General features: G+C 33.2%; 1 long non-coding RNA gene across 1 annotated transcript; it reads left to right on the plus strand.

The window, feature by feature from the left end:
- Nucleotides 1–5,900: 5,900 nt before the first annotated feature.
- Nucleotides 5,901–8,067, plus strand: LOC145058403 (uncharacterized). The gene is made up of 4 exons (XR_013686375.1): nucleotides 5,901–6,508; nucleotides 6,831–6,915; nucleotides 6,988–7,059; nucleotides 7,864–8,067. It is a non-coding gene; the product is annotated as an uncharacterized LOC145058403 (long non-coding RNA).
- The last annotated feature ends 8,282 nt before the right edge of the window (nucleotides 8,068–16,349 follow it).

The raw sequence follows: 16,349 nt of genomic DNA on the forward strand, positions 1-16,349 counted from the left end.
GTTCATGTATTCACTTTGTTAATTAATATGATCAAGACTTGTGACATGGAATCACCCATTACCAATGAATGGAATTGTGAAAGTGTTATAATCAAGGAACATGATTTATCTAGTTGTAAACCAAAACGTGAGTACAAATATGAGCCAAGAATATGAAAAATCCATTTGTAAACCAAAACATAAACATAATATGGTCAAAAATATATTAATATTAAACAAAATTTAAGTAAAATATTCCCTAAGAGAAGGTTTGTACAAAAAGGGCTATTAGCATTTTCCCATGGTTAAAGTTTGTACATGTCCTGAACAAAAAAAGGGTTTAGAAATACCCTATTCTAGACTGACTACTTTGTCTGCACTCATCCCCCTCATATCCTTATCTACCACTTGTTTTTTCAATTTCAAAAGTGTTATCATCTATGAAGGTCTCCTCGTTCTTGTAACAAGGTCCACTATTCCGTTGTCATCTCCTGATGCTTGGGTTTCAGGGATTGATTTAGATATGCCCTCAACTGAAATTTGTGTCCCATCTTAGCTCTTAATAACAACATCATATAATAAGAATAACAAAAGCATATTATCATATTATGTAACATATATTACAAAATCATATTAGCACATTACTTAACAAAGGCATGTCGATCTCCACATGTACATCTTTTATACCTATAATTTCATACAGTCCAACTTTAGTTAAACCAATACAATTCATGATCTCCCTAGAAGTATACTTTGACTCTCTTATGAACTTAATGTTTTTGCGAATATCATCCTTATCTACATGAGCGGTATCATTAACTTCTACCTGAGAGATATCATAAACATTTAGACTCTTAAAAGTACCGTCATCTGTATTACCTATGCCACTAGATCCCCTACTACCACCTCGATTACCTCTTCCATCACTCTTATTCCCTCTATCACTTCCTCTATCCCCATATCTTGTTCAAGTCTAGTTAGTTAAATCAGGTTCCAATCTGGGCATGCCTATTTTATTTTGGGGTTTAAGTTCAGGGACCATTTTTGGCTTTTTACATGAAGTTTTATTCAATTTTTGCACTAGATAGTTCTACCCTTGTCTAACAGTTAACCTTCTTGACATCCTCCTGACTATAGGGGGAAGAGGGGCATGGTACAATTTGTTTCTTCCTAAAAGTTAAGTTCCATTCACTAGGAGTATATTATAAATATAAGTTGTCGTGTAGTTACCCTTGTTGAACCAAGTGCTTATGAAATTGATTGGATCTTGATTAATGTAAAGAATTCCTACCTATGCATGCACACAAGGTATCCCTGATACCTCCCAGAGTCTATAGGTACAATACTGATTCGACAAGTCAACTCTATAAATTTGAAACCCATTCCTTATTTTTAATGCAATTAAACCACTTGGAACTGCATATTAGCTCCTTCAAATTTAAATAGTAAAGTCTGTATTAAGAAGCAATTATGAACATTCATACTACATGGAAATACTTATCGTATATCTTCACAAATTCCTCTAACCTCTTTACTGTTGTAGGTAATGTTGTAAATTATACCCAAGATACAACAGTTGGTAATATGACTATTAATAGTAGAGTCCTTTTAGGTTACATGCAAGGACATATTTAAGCCATAATTTACAAGAGAGAATATTAGCGATCTAGTTTGTTAATTTGTTAGTGTTTAATAAATTAATAAAAATTTGTAGAACTTAAATGCTTAAAGTGTAAAGATTTAAAAGTAAGATATTATGGATAATTACATAGTGACCAAGTAATTATCCAATAAGAATTATAGACCATCCCTTACAAATAGAGATGCCTAAAATCAGATTTGAGATTGATCCATCAACCCTATATTTGGCTGCCCTCACCCCTATCAAACTAACCGATCTGCTTGAGGTTCCTACACGATTAGTGGGATGAACATAACCCTAATCGTTTAGGGTTTAGTATTTTCCAATTCAAAAGGTTATCAAGATTTCCGATATGATTCTTAGGTGCAACTATGAGAGAGGAATCCTACTTTGGATTTCTAAATATCCGTTAAACTAGCGAGAAGAAAAACAAAGACTCTAAGGGTATGGATTCTAATGTTTTTTGTAATTTTTTTATTTTCATTAGAACTGATTGAAGTTGTGGTTGTCAGCATAAGAAAAGTTATTTGGCCTTTTCTGGTTTGGGCCCTATAAGGCCCTTTAGCCTTATAGCTAGGTTTAATATTCCTATTTATATTGTCTTTCTCTTTCTTTTGTAGCTGTAGTGTGTTTTATGGTTCAATAATGAAAGCCTAACAATATTTTTTTCATTAGTTTACATGGCATCAAAGTCGTATTCGGCCTGTCATTTATAATTGTTGGAAGTAAGTGGTACACAAAGTTGTGGCATCCTACAAATCAAATTTTTTTTGGATGATTTGGTTTGTCTTTCTGATCTGCAACTCTATTTGGTTTGTTTTGATTTGTGTGGGTTGTTAGAGGGTTCTGATTGTTGCTGGTATTCATTTGAATTTATGGTTTTTCATTATTTTTCGCACCGCGATTTGGATTTCACCGCCGCGAAATTAACCTTTCGTCGATATCTTGCCGCGACTTAATTTGAAATTACCATTTCGTCAATATCTTGCCGCGAATTTATTACCGCGCTATGATTTTTTGGAATGAAAGCATCTTTTTTACATTTTGGTTATTGTTCGAAGTTTAGTTCATTTGGCTATTGCTACTATTTTTCGACTTTGAGGTTTTGTTGTTCTATTTGACTGTTTATTGTTCGTTTTTGGTTTCAATGGTTTGATTTGTTTGTCTGTTTTTGGTTTGGGATTATTATTTGATTGTTTACTGTCACTATGGATCCAAAGGATAAACTAGTTAAAAGAGTTAATTTTGATGAATGTGCTTACTGCACATAGAAGAATCATTGGAAGTATTAGAGGCCATTTTTATTGAACAAAGAAAAACAACAACAAGTTACATCATCTGGATCGTTTCAGCAATCGTTTCACTCTACAGTAGAAACTAATGTTCATGCTACCACCATGTCATTTTCTACATCAGATCCTGAAGTTCTTGAGCAGTTCAGACAGTTCCTTGCTCTTAATTATGTAACTATGTATGCATATACATCTCATTTAGGTCTTTCCTCATCCAGTACTTTAGGTATTCCTTCATCTTTATGGATCTTGGACTCTGTTGCATCTCATCATATGTCACCTTAATTTTTCATCCTTTACTTCTTTGTCTTATGAATCATTCGTTCCAGTCATGTATACTAGCTCTACACCTGTGCCTATAGAGGGTGTTGGCTCGGTTGTCACTCCTTATGCACCTCTTAATGATGTCTGTTATATTCCTACACTTACTTTAAATCTTTCCTCAGTTAGTTAGTTGTGTAAGTATGGCTATTGGATTTTCTTTTTTTTTCGATTCTCATTTACAAAGAATGATTAGGACTGAGTGTAAATTAGGAGAACTATATGCCTTTGATCAACTTTAAATGTTTGATGTCGCTGCCAGTAGTAATTATTTGTCTGATTTTGCTGCCAATAGTCTTGATTTTCCTTCTTTTTGTTTAAGTGATTCATCTTCTCACTTGTATATTTGGCATTCATTTTTGGGAAATGTGTCAGCTTCTCGTTTATAGATTTTAGCATTTGTTGGTGTTTAGGTCGTTTAGACAGTCATGATATTTTTGATTGTTGTGGTTGGAAATTGGCAAAATTTTCTACTCTACAGTTTAATAAAAGTGTGATTCACTATGCTACTCTGTTTGATCTTGTGCATTTTGATGTATAGGGTCCCTCACCAGTTTCCTTTAAAAGAGGATCCACTTATTATGTTTCCTTTATAGACGGTTACACTCATTATATGTTGATTTATCTTATGAACGACATATATGACTTTTTCACCATATATATATATATATATAGGGTTAGGTTATTTTGTTTTTAGTAACTATTATGTGCTAGAATGCACAGATCTGGACCAGTGGGTGGAATATAATCAAAGGTCATGATCTGAGGGTCTATGATAGTAAAATAGGATAACATGTACCATATAATCACACAAATTTGAGCATAAGGGCATTTTAGTCAATTAACCTATATTAAAAAAGGAAATTTTCGGATTTTTAGGGAAAATTAATTCCTTTATTTTTAAAAATTTGAATATTTTAAATTAATTTAAAATTAAAAATCCAATTTTATTCTGTCAGAATGATAGAATTTTAACCATAAAATAGTAAATATATTTTTGTTAGAATTATGCTCTTTTAGAATTTTATTCTAATAGAATATTATTGAAGAAAAACAAAATTCTTGAATCAGATGTTGAAAAATAACAAACATTCTAATATATTCTTATACATCCGAACTTAAAAACAAATTCATACATATTCTTACAGACTAAAATCCTTATACATTTTAATATAATTATACATATTCTTAAAGAATATCAAAAAAAAAAATGATTAAGATTCTTAAAAAATAACAACATTCTTAAATTGTGAGTATGATAAAACTTTATTCATTCTTCAAGTTATTCCTATTAGGTCTTCAATGCCTTCTTCCAGCCATTCCTATAACAAATACAACAAAAACCAATAATTGTTAAAAACATGCTACATGCAATTAACTATCACTTAATATATTCTGGTAGAATAATAGAATATGACAGAATACATATAATACATTTTGGTAGAATACATCGATTTTATTCTGATAGAATACATAGAATTCATTCAAAAGTATTGTATTTACTGCTAATATAATTTTAGATTTCAAATATACAATAACGAGGGACAATAGAAATTGGAATTAAAAATCACAAATTGAACCAAAATAATACATGGACAAATTAATTATCTTTTTAAACAATTACATAAAACATGTGTTGCTAGTAATTCTGACAGAATGCATACCACAAGGTTAAATAATTTAAATTCTCTTCCAGGCATTTTAACAAACACTTGTTAGGCATTATCACCAAACAAGCCAAAAACCATATTTGATTTAATTGCAATAGTTTACCTATAAACATAATTTCCAGCAACATATTTGATTTAGAATGCATACCACAAGTTCAAAGCCAAACATCCATACTAGCTGCTGATCTGCCTTACTTCTCTCTTCCAACTGATTTCGCCGACAACGAGATGGGAACCCACGATAGATGGCCGAGGATCAACAGTCCGCCCTCAATTTGCATCCATCCCAGCTGCCTCCTTCCCATCACGATTTCTGAACCACCGGACCACCATTCGACTTCCCTCAATCACCTGATGCCTTCTCGATCTAATGAAGACGACGATGAGGACCGAAGTCCCTTTCTCAGCCCTCCTTGCAAATCTGTTTGACCCTCACTAGTGCCCTTGATTTTTGACTGCTCCCATTCGATCGTTCCTTATATACAGAGACGACGATAGAGGAGAAGTTGGTAGCGATCCGTAGGTTGTAGACGATTATTTTTAGAGAAAAGGGGGAATCGGTGGTCTCATTTAAGGGATTTGATCCATAAATCAAGGGATTTAATTTTGGTTATTATTTACTTTATATGCAAAATTACATATCTAGCCTTATCTTGATTATTTAAGTATTTATTTTTTTCCTGAATTCCTATTGGTGCATTTATGCACACAATAATTGTCAAAAATATTTGAACATATCTCTCTCTCTCTCTCTCTCTTTCTATATATATATGTATATATATATATATATATAGAGAGAGAGAGGTAGGTTCAAGTATTCTAATTAATTATTGTGTGAATGTGTGCACCAATCAAATTTTAGATAAATTAAATCATTTAATAAATAATATAAGGGTATTATAGTAATCTTATAAATAGCTAATTATGGTATGATTGAATTATAATAGGATATTAGCTGTATTCCTGATAAGGCGCAAGGAGTACAGATAAATTTAAAACATTCAACATCTCGATGAGAACTATGAATAGCCCTAAATCGAAGTCATCTATCGACCACTTCTTCTTATTCTTCTTCTTCTACTACTACTACTTCTTCTTCTTCTTCTTCTTCTTCTTCTTCTTCTGCTTCTTCTTCTATAATCGATCATCAAGATTCCAAATTGAAGTATCCTTTTCCAATCAATCAATAAGCTTTTCTTTCTCTCACTAAACTCGTTTTTTTCTTTAGTCGATCAATCTCCACCGATTACAAGCCCTAGCCATTGATACAAAGTCGTCGCCACCATCATCCGCCCCAAACACCTTCCTTCTATCTTCCTTCTTCTCGATTTTGTTTCTCTAACCTAGGACCATTGTGGTTACTCTGTACTTTTCAACTCAATCCTCCCTAAAAAAATTCAATAAATTCAGTAATTTCGGCCTTAACAGACCAACCAAGCCCTAAATCCTTTTGTGGCGTGTTTTAATTTGCTTAAGCGGAGTGAGAAAGAGAAGATTGTGGTCGGGAGAAAAGAGCAGCAGCTGTGGTGTCGATCCAAGGAGGAAGACGAGGCGAGAAAGGTCAAGCGAGAAGAAGGATTTGGTTGTGGGATCGACTACAACATGTAAAACTTCTCGATTCTTTTTTTCTTTCTTCCTTTCATTATATATTCCTTCTTCTCGATTTTTTTCTCTAACCTAGGACCACCGTGGCCATTGGCCACGACTTCCATTGTTGTTCATCAACCAACTCCATAGGGTGGTTATAGGAGGCATAAATGTAAATATAATTGCTCAAACTGGCAATGATTTAGCTTTGTCAAACTTATCACTCAAATTTATTGGACCTTTGAGTGTATGTCTTTACATTTTTTAATATTATTCTCAAATCTCAACTAGCCCTTATAGTTTCTTGATGGTATTCTGATGAAAACCTATTGGAGATAGGCTTACTGTGAGAGTGAGGGTATCTAACTCATCAGATACTCGTATATACTTTGAAGACTTCATCTTCAAGATCCCAAATCAATAGGTTACATACTTTTATCCTTATTTTATTTGGATTTTTTTTAGGATTAAGCTCTTCAATGGTTTTTTTATGTAGCCAATTTTGGAGGCACGGGCAACTCTACTTTGGCTTGACAAAAACTATTGCCCAACTCGTATTCCACCAGAGGTAAGATCTAAACTTGTACAGTTTGTTTTTCATGATGAGGAAGAATGGTTCCATTTTTGTGGGGTAAAATAAGTATTAGAGGTTTGTTTGCATGATAAATAGTACTTGTTCATGGATTAATTTTGCATAAGTAATTATGTTCATCGTCAATCATCATGTAAAATTTGGCCATGTTTTTGTTCAGCTATTTCATATACGTAGATATATGATATTTTTTTTGTTTTATTTGTTAGTATTGGTATCGTTATTTGTTCTTGAAATTTGAAAGTTCTTTTTCATGAAGTAGATGTACTGCGAGAGTGTTTTTGATAAACAGAAATATGCGGTAATTTTTCTTTGATTCCTTTGGCAACCTTTTTACTCTAAAAATTTTGCGATATATGGGGAGGAATGGTTACTATCTAATTAACAGATAATTGGTCGAATATGTTCATGTTCCTAAAATTTAGACTTTTTATGGTGTTGTTACAAATACTAATGCTTTTGGTAGGTTAGATCTTGGGTTCTAATAGTTACTGCATCAAATCATTGTACGTTTTATATATATATATATATATATATATATATATATATATATATATATATATATATATATATATATTTCTGCATCAAATTAGTATGACTTAGCTTAGTTTTTATTTTATTTTATTTTATTTTAGGTTCTAATAGTTTAAATTACACATGTAAAGTATACAAATTGGTGTGATAGTAGTAGCAAGCGTACAACAAAACTATTCTACAACAAACTTTATGATATGCGAGATTTCATTGGATCTAATATGTATTTGTTTGTCATGTTTATAGATTTTCAAGGTTTTCTTAGGGATTTGCCATACTTGAGTTCAACTCCTTCTGTAACTCCAAGCATAAGGCTGTTTTTATAAGATGTAATCGTTTAGAATGGATTAGCAATGTATTCTTTTAGAGTATGTATAGTTGTAATAAAATGTATAAGAATGTTATTCTGTAACAATTTGTATGAATCTACATTTAGGTGTCCGCGAGTAAACAAAGATATTGTTATTTTTCAACTAATGGTTCAAAGACGTTATCTTTCTTCAAGAAATTCATTTAATCAAAACATGTATTCTGTCAGAAAATATGTATCCTGCCATTATTAGAAAATATTATTCTAACCGAATGTCATTCTGTCGGAATAAAATCGGATATAATTAAAAATTAAGTAAGAATTAAAGTTGAATTAATTAAAAAAAAATCAGAATTTTAAATCAAGAAAATTAATTATCCCCAAAAATCAGGAATTTTTCTTTTTTAAAGTTATCTCAACTGACTAAAATACCCTTATGGTGAAATTAGATGGTATTTTTGAGTTATTTTTAATTCAATAATAATTATTAATCATTTTCTTAAAATAACTAAAATGATTGGTCCACAATCAACCCTACATCCACACAATAATTAATTAGAATACAATAACCTAAGCGCGCATACACACACACACACACACATATATATATATATATATATATATATATATATATATATATATATATATATATATATCGAATTTTGAGCCTTAATCAAGACTCAACACTCCGCTGTTATAAAATGCTTTCGTTGTGATTTGTGAGGTGAATATACCTCGAATGATTTTAATCAGTTACTTGTATCTAATGGCACTATGCACCAATCATAATGTACATATACTCCTCAAAAAATTGTATAGTAGAAAGAAAAGATCTTCACCTTGTTGAAACTGCACCGTCCTTTCTTTTATCCTCTCATGTACCTAGTATCTTTTGGGGAGAAGTTGTTTTTACCGCTACATATGCCATTATTTGCATTCCCACATCACACAATTTTGGGATGTCTCCCTATGAAAAACTATATGGAAAACGTCTTGATTATTCTCTAATGCATGCATTTGGATGTACATGCTTTGTTTTATGAGCTTACACTGAGCGAACTGAGTTGTCTCTAAAATGAGCTTTATGTGTATTCTTAAGGTACGATATTGGTCAAAAAGGATATCGAAGTTATGATCCTACAAGTTAGAAATTGTATGTTTCTCGATATGTCACCTTTATAGAACGAATTCCTTTCTATAACATTCTTGTTCAGTCGCACAACGTGACTCAGTCCAAACTTCGAGTTATTGATCCTTTTAGCATTGACAGTGATGATGTTTCTTCATATGGTTATGTTACTTCAATTAGCCCTCCAACTTTTGATCCCACATGTGCTGTTTCTCAAGAACACCATTGGATATTTCTCAAGAACTCCCTTTTGTTGTTTCTCACGAACCACCACTTGCTCAAGAACCCCCACCATCAAAACCTAATCGTACTCGAAAGTCTAACAAGCTTCCTAGACCAACATCCTTCAAATACGCCATCTCTGATCTTCTATGGCAAAAAGCTATGGTTAAGGAACTTGAAACTCTTTATTGGATTCATACATGAGATTTAGTTCCGCTCCTACCTGGAAAACACAAAATTGGTTTTCATTAGGTATATAAGATCAAAACCAACTCTGATGGGTCTGTTGAACATTATAAATCTAGCCTTGTTGTAAAAGGATACCCGCAAGAATTTGGTATGGATTATGAAGAGAATTTTGATCTTGTTTCAAAAATGATAATTGTTCACACTCTAATTGACGTTTCTTTTATCAACAATGGAAGATTTATCAAATGGATTTAAAAAATGCATTCTTGAATGGTGATCTTCACGAGGAGGTTTATATGTCTCCTCATACATGTATTACTCATCGGTCAGGTGAAGTATGCCGAATTTGGAGAGCATTTAATGGTCTCAAACAAAGCCCCTCACGCTTGGTTTGAGAAATTTTCTACTGTAATTACTTCCCTTTCTTTTCAATCTAGTTGTCACGATATGATTATTATTGGCAATGATGATGATGGTATAGAATCCTTGAAGCGTGATTTAGCTAACCATTTTGCTATGAAAGACTTTGATTTACTGGGTTATTTCTTAAGGATTGAAGTTGCTCAATCTACAAAGGGTTAGATTTTATTTCAGACGAAGTATATCTTAAATTTGTTTAAACGCGCTCGACTTTCGAATAACAGAACATTTGATACCCCTCTAGCGAGTAATGCCAAGTATTCTCCAAATAACGGTGTTCCCTTTTCAAAACCGAGCCTTTATCATAGCTTTGTGGGGAGCTTGGTCTATCTTACCGTTATTGAACTAGATATTCCTCATGCAGTCCATATGGTTAGCTAATTTGTCACTGCTCCTTTCACAGTTTATTGGGGAGTTGTTCTTCATATTTTGAGATATCTTTGTGGTACTCACTTTCGTAGTCAAGAGTTTCCTTTTACTTCCACTCTTGATTTACGTGCATATAGTGATGCTGACTAGGATAACAATGTTTATGATCACAAGTTTACTATAGGGTATTGTATCTTTTTTGGAGTTTGGCTGATTTCATGGAAGAGTAAGAAATAAGATGTTGTTTCTCGCTCATCAACGTAATCTGAGCATTAAGCTACGGTTATGGCTACTTGCGAGATTGTGTGGCTGCAATGGCTTCTTGTAGACATGGGTGTTCATATTTCCCAGCCTACCCCTTTGCACTGTGACAATGAGCGTATGATAATGATTGCCAATAATTCAATGTTTCATGAGTGGACAAAACATATTGAGATTGATTGTCATTTCCCTTGTCATTGCTTTTAGCAGGGGTCTATTTCCCTTCCTCATGTTCCATTTACAGTGCAGATTGATGATATATTTTCGAAAGCCTTAACTACTCCTCATTTTCATTTTTTATCTGAAAAACTCTGAATGTTTATTGTTGTCGCATGATGAGTTTGAAGGGGGATGTTAGCATATTAAAACTCATTTGGCCTTTTCTGGTTTAGGCCCTTTTGGCCTTTTAGCCCAATAGTTAAGTTTATTCTTCTTATTTATATTGTCTCTCTCTCTTTCTTTTGTAATTGTACTCTCTTTTATGGTTCAATAATGAATTCCTAGCAATATTTTGTCCATTAGTTAAAGTGACCCTCTTATGGATTACGGGGTGTTATTGTTTTCCCTCTTTTGTGACTTTTTGGCTTGTTTGTACCCATACCCATTAGTGGTATCAAAGCCACTAGTTCAAGTATTTTGAACTTTTGATTTCCATTATGTTTTGTGTTAAACTATTTGCATGAATATGGATTGACTTGAACAAACCGAGAATTTTAAAATTTTAAACTAAACCTTTTTACAATTGAAAACCGAATTAGGGTTTAGGAATAAATCGTTACTTCCAAGTTTGCATGTCGCAACTCCTCTGTGTACTCGATGCGTCAGATAGCAAATATCTTGTCACCTTAACTGCGGAAACTGACGTGTCCCTTTATGGTATACATCACATTTTTGGAACTTTTCACACAATCAATTTTTCAATATATATTGAGTCTGCTTTGGTCACATGAATGCATTTTACTTGGTTAATTCGCAGGTTTAAATATTAAACCAATAAAAGTCTCATGTAAATGGTTTTACAAAAATTGGTTATCACTTTGATTGTTGATTTTAAATTGTATAAATCTAATTGTTAAGATAAATATAAGACATTGGTTTTTAGATGATCTCTTGCATGTGAGATCATATGTGACATTCCCTTTTTCTCGGCCTTTTTAAAACTTTTTGTTTATGCTTATTCAAAATATTTGTTATTGCGGAATTAGTCTCAAAATATGCTTGATACAATATAATATCAAATCAAGGCATTTCAGAAGAAATGTTTTTTCATTTATATTTTCAAAACTTGGCATGTCGTCATAACTAATACAAGAAACATAATCATAAACAAAGACTTACTACATTCCATTACACTAACGATCTACATGTCCTTGCATCTCTAGAAGATAATTACATTCTCTATTAGTATCTACGTATCGATACTTGTGATAAACTATGTTTAGTGTGTGAAAATGGAAAGAAGACCAAGTCATACTTCAAGCCAAAGTCTTGTTCCTCCATCACAAAACCCTTTCATCTCCTTAATATGGACCTGTTTGGACCTGTCCCAATAAAGTCAAGTTCTGGGAAGAAGTTTAGTCTTGTCATCATTGATGAATATCCAAGATTTACATGAGTGGTTTTTCTGAGAAAGAAAATCCATGTTGTTGATGAGATCTTCTCTCTCATTAAGCAATAGGAAGTTCTTTATGACCATAAAGTCAGGAAACTACGTAGTGATCAAGTCACTAAATTCAGAAATTCCTCAGAATATTTTTGCTCAATACAACAATCTCTTAAAATTTCTCTGCTGTTAGACCCCCCCCCCCAAGAAAATGGCATAGATGAAAGAAAAAATTGAACATTCATTGAAGTTGGGCGAACTATGATTGTTAAGGCCGGTCTTCCTCTATCCTTCTGGGCTGAAGCTGTCAACACAACATGTTACACTCAAAACCATTCCATCATTGTGAAGCGTCATGGGAAAACTGGTTATGAGTTGCTTAAAGGGAGTAAACCTAACATCTCCTACTTTTATGTGTTTGATTGTGTCTTTTATATTCTGAATCAGAGGGATCATCGTTCAAAGTTCAAAGCTAAAGATGATGAAGGAGTGTTCTTGGGATACTCTAGTGTATATAAGGCTTAAAGTGTCTTCAATCTTTAAAGGAAAACTGTTGAGGAGTCTACTCATGTCACGTTCAATGAAGACTCATTCATTCATGATCGGATAGATCATCCTTCATCCATTCTAAATGAGCGCACCTTCAGTCCATCAGACCATGTATGTGAATCCTTATCAAACATCATTGAGGCTATTGTTCCTAACATTGATCCGATTATCAATTCTTATTCTGAAACTAAAGATCAGTCATTCTCAGAGGATCAGGCTGTCATCTCTGAAGAACCTGGTCTAATCAATCCTTAAAATGCGGAAGATTCTGTCCCACATAATGTGAATGATAATACAAATCATAGAATTCTTTGTGATCATCATGAATTTCAAATCATTGGAGATGTCAATTATGGAATTCTCACTCATAGCAGAGTCAGCAGTAACTTTTGAATGTTTGTGAACTTTGTCTCAATGATCGAACTAAAGAATGTTGTTGATGCTCTCAAAGAAGCTGCCTGGATCATGGCTATGCAAGACGAGCTGAATTAGTTTGAACATCATCGTGTGTGGACTCTAGTTCCTTGGCCTTAAGGAAAAACCATGACTGGTACTCAATGGGTGTTCAGAAACAAGATGGATGAAGATGGAATTGTTATTAGGAACAAGGAAAGACTTGTGGCTCAAGGATTTTGTCAGCTGGAAGGTTTGGAATATGATGAAGCATTTGCCATTATTGCTCAACTTAAAGCAATACGATTGTTCCTTGCCCATGCTTCATTCAAGAACTTTAATGTCTATCAAATGGATGTAAATACTTCTTTCTTACACAGGGATGTTCAAGAAGAAGTATTTTTGAAACAACCTCCAGGGTTCAAAAGTGAAAATTTTCCTAATCATGTGTATTGTCTAGACAAAGTTGTCTATGGTTTGGAATAGGTACCCAGGGCTTGGTATAACACCTTGGAAACTTATCTTCTAGAGAGTATATACAAAAGAGGAAAAATTTACAACACCTTGTTCAGCAAGTAATCATGATATCACATTACCCTTGTTCAAGTGTATGTTGATGGCATCATTTTTGGATCCATTGATGAGAAGCTGAGTTCTAAGTTCGCTGAAGTAATGGCCAAGAAATTTGAAATGAGCATGATGGTTGAACTAGCTTGCTTTTTAGTTTTGAAAGTTAATCAAATCACTGATGGAATCTTATTTTTTTGTCAAGAAAAAAATATTGCAGAGATACTTAAGAAATTTGGTTTTTTTGATAGCAAACCAGCAAAGACTCCAATGTCTTCATCAACGTCTATCTCTGTTGATCCAACTGGCACCGATGTAAATGCAACCCTATATCGATGAATGATAGGATCATTGTTCCATCTTACTACCAATTGCCTTGACATCATGTTCACTACCATATTGTGTGCTCGAGATCAAGCCTATCCAAAGGAATCCCATCTTCTTGCTGTAAAAAGGGTCTTTTGTTTCTTGAAACATATACCTAATCTTGGGTAATGGTATCCTAATGACTCTGAGTTCAAGCTTGTGGGATTCACTGACTCAGATCATGGTGGATTTGGTATTGATCGAAAAAGTAATTCATGAGGAGCTCAACTACTAAGAAATAGACTTATAAGCTCGTCTAGTAAGAAGCAGGCATTAGTGGCTTGTTCTACCGTTGAAGCTGAATATATAGTCGCTAGAAGATGTTGTGCTCATATTCTTTGGATTCATAATCAAATCTTAGATTATGGCTTCAATTTCTCAAAGACTCCCATTTGTTGTGACAAAAACAGTGTCATCCAGATGATTCAAAATCCGGTGCAGTATTGTAAGGCCAAGCACATCGATATTGAAGGGTTTTAGTATAATACAACATCCTATGGTGCACATACAACCGTAAATGCTTTGGATCTATGTTTTCTCTAATTATACATGCAATATTGTTTCCAAAGCATTAAGCCTACAACTAGCATGCAATTGACATAAACAACATAAAATACTAGTTAGGAGTTTACCTCTTTATGTAGCTTGTAGAACTTGTTGTATTTGGCCTTTAAGAACTTAGTGCCCCAAGTGCGACACCTCAAATGGTTCATAACACACCTTAGACAAAGGATGACATTTGAGAGAGTTTCTTCCATACAAATCGGCTCATATAAACTCATAGAGCATTAGAGTTGTCGATTTTAGCTATGGGGTCAAGTATATATATGTTAGGAATCCAAGAGTCATGGGTAAACCCTAATCCATACTCTTGGGATTATTATCCATGATCCATGAATCAAGTAGGCTAACTCTTTACTGATTCATCCATAAACTTAGTCCATCATGTATCGTAAGCCCATATATATATATATATATATATATATATATATATATATATATATATATATATATTACTAATTTACATAATTAGTCCCCATTGATTTAATTAGTCTCTGTTGATCACTAAATTAATTCTTGATCAATACTAATTAAATCATATGATTTCATATTAATATATTAGATATTATAATTTATTAATAAATCATAAATAACCTCTTCTCAAAAGTCCATCCTATCAAATTGTCGTGGTTATATGCATCCCAAATGGACCATGCTACTCTCGGGTCAAGTACATACCAATTATAGTTATGGGCTTAGACACCTAATCTAACAGTCTCCCACTTGGATAAGTCTAATAACAGTTATTGCAAGTACGACTCCATAACCCGACTAGCAATCGTGGCTCTTAAAAGTTGTTGTCGAACTCTGACCTAGTCAATGACACGTCCATTAGATAAGGGATCATATATTCCTCCATTCTAGATATCATATGGACATGAGACATGGATTATAATCATTCTCTCTGTCCATCTGTTGTTTCCCGATTTCCGATTTATGACGACCGACTAATTGACAAATCAAATCAGTTCAGGCTTGGCCAAGCGCTTAGGGTTGTCATCACTAAATCATCCAGGGACCCACATATATCGCTTTTATCCCTCTAAGGGTAAAAGGAATGGATAAAACTCGACTCAAATGCTTGCTTGTACTTACTCATCAAATCACACACAACAATATGTTTTATAACACCATGTTACTGGTGTGTTTACATATGTCAATGTGCAACCGACTTGTAAATTACAACTCATATGTCTTGGTTTCAAGAATATAAGATATTAACGTCTCACAAACACTTGTGATAAAATCCATGAAGTGATTCAGATGAGCGTGGGTTTAATCCAATACTCGAATCTTATTCGAGAAGTACTCATGAACACTGCATCAAACTTGTGCTTAGTCTAAACGCCTTTAGACAATCTACAGATCCATTCATGACAGTCTAGCTTCAATACCTACTTCCAAAGTATGATCGACTGTTGATGGTTTGAATAACCTAGTTATTCGGGAAGTCAAAACATGCAAAGTGAAACACAAGAATAATCGAATCCGATATGGTCTCAGAAATTATGAATATAAATAAAACACCTTTTATTTAAACACCATATTGATTACACATTATTCATTGTATAATGTTTCGATTAATCAACTTAATACTTGAATTAAAACAATAGTTATCCCTTGCTCCAAGCATGCACACTATGTTTGCATATGGTCCTTTCTTTGTGATATAGATCAATTGAACACATATCTACTTAAACTCATTTCACAATTCCAAATCCTTACTGTAAATGTAAGAATATCAAAATCTTGCCATTTACTGTAATCTGTTAGATTTTAAACTTATATGCAAT

This window comes from Lactuca serriola, chromosome 6, assembly GCF_051521515.1.
Source record: "Lactuca serriola cultivar US96UC23 chromosome 6, Lser_US96UC23_V15, whole genome shotgun sequence".
NCBI lineage: Eukaryota > Viridiplantae > Streptophyta > Magnoliopsida > Asterales > Asteraceae > Lactuca > Lactuca serriola.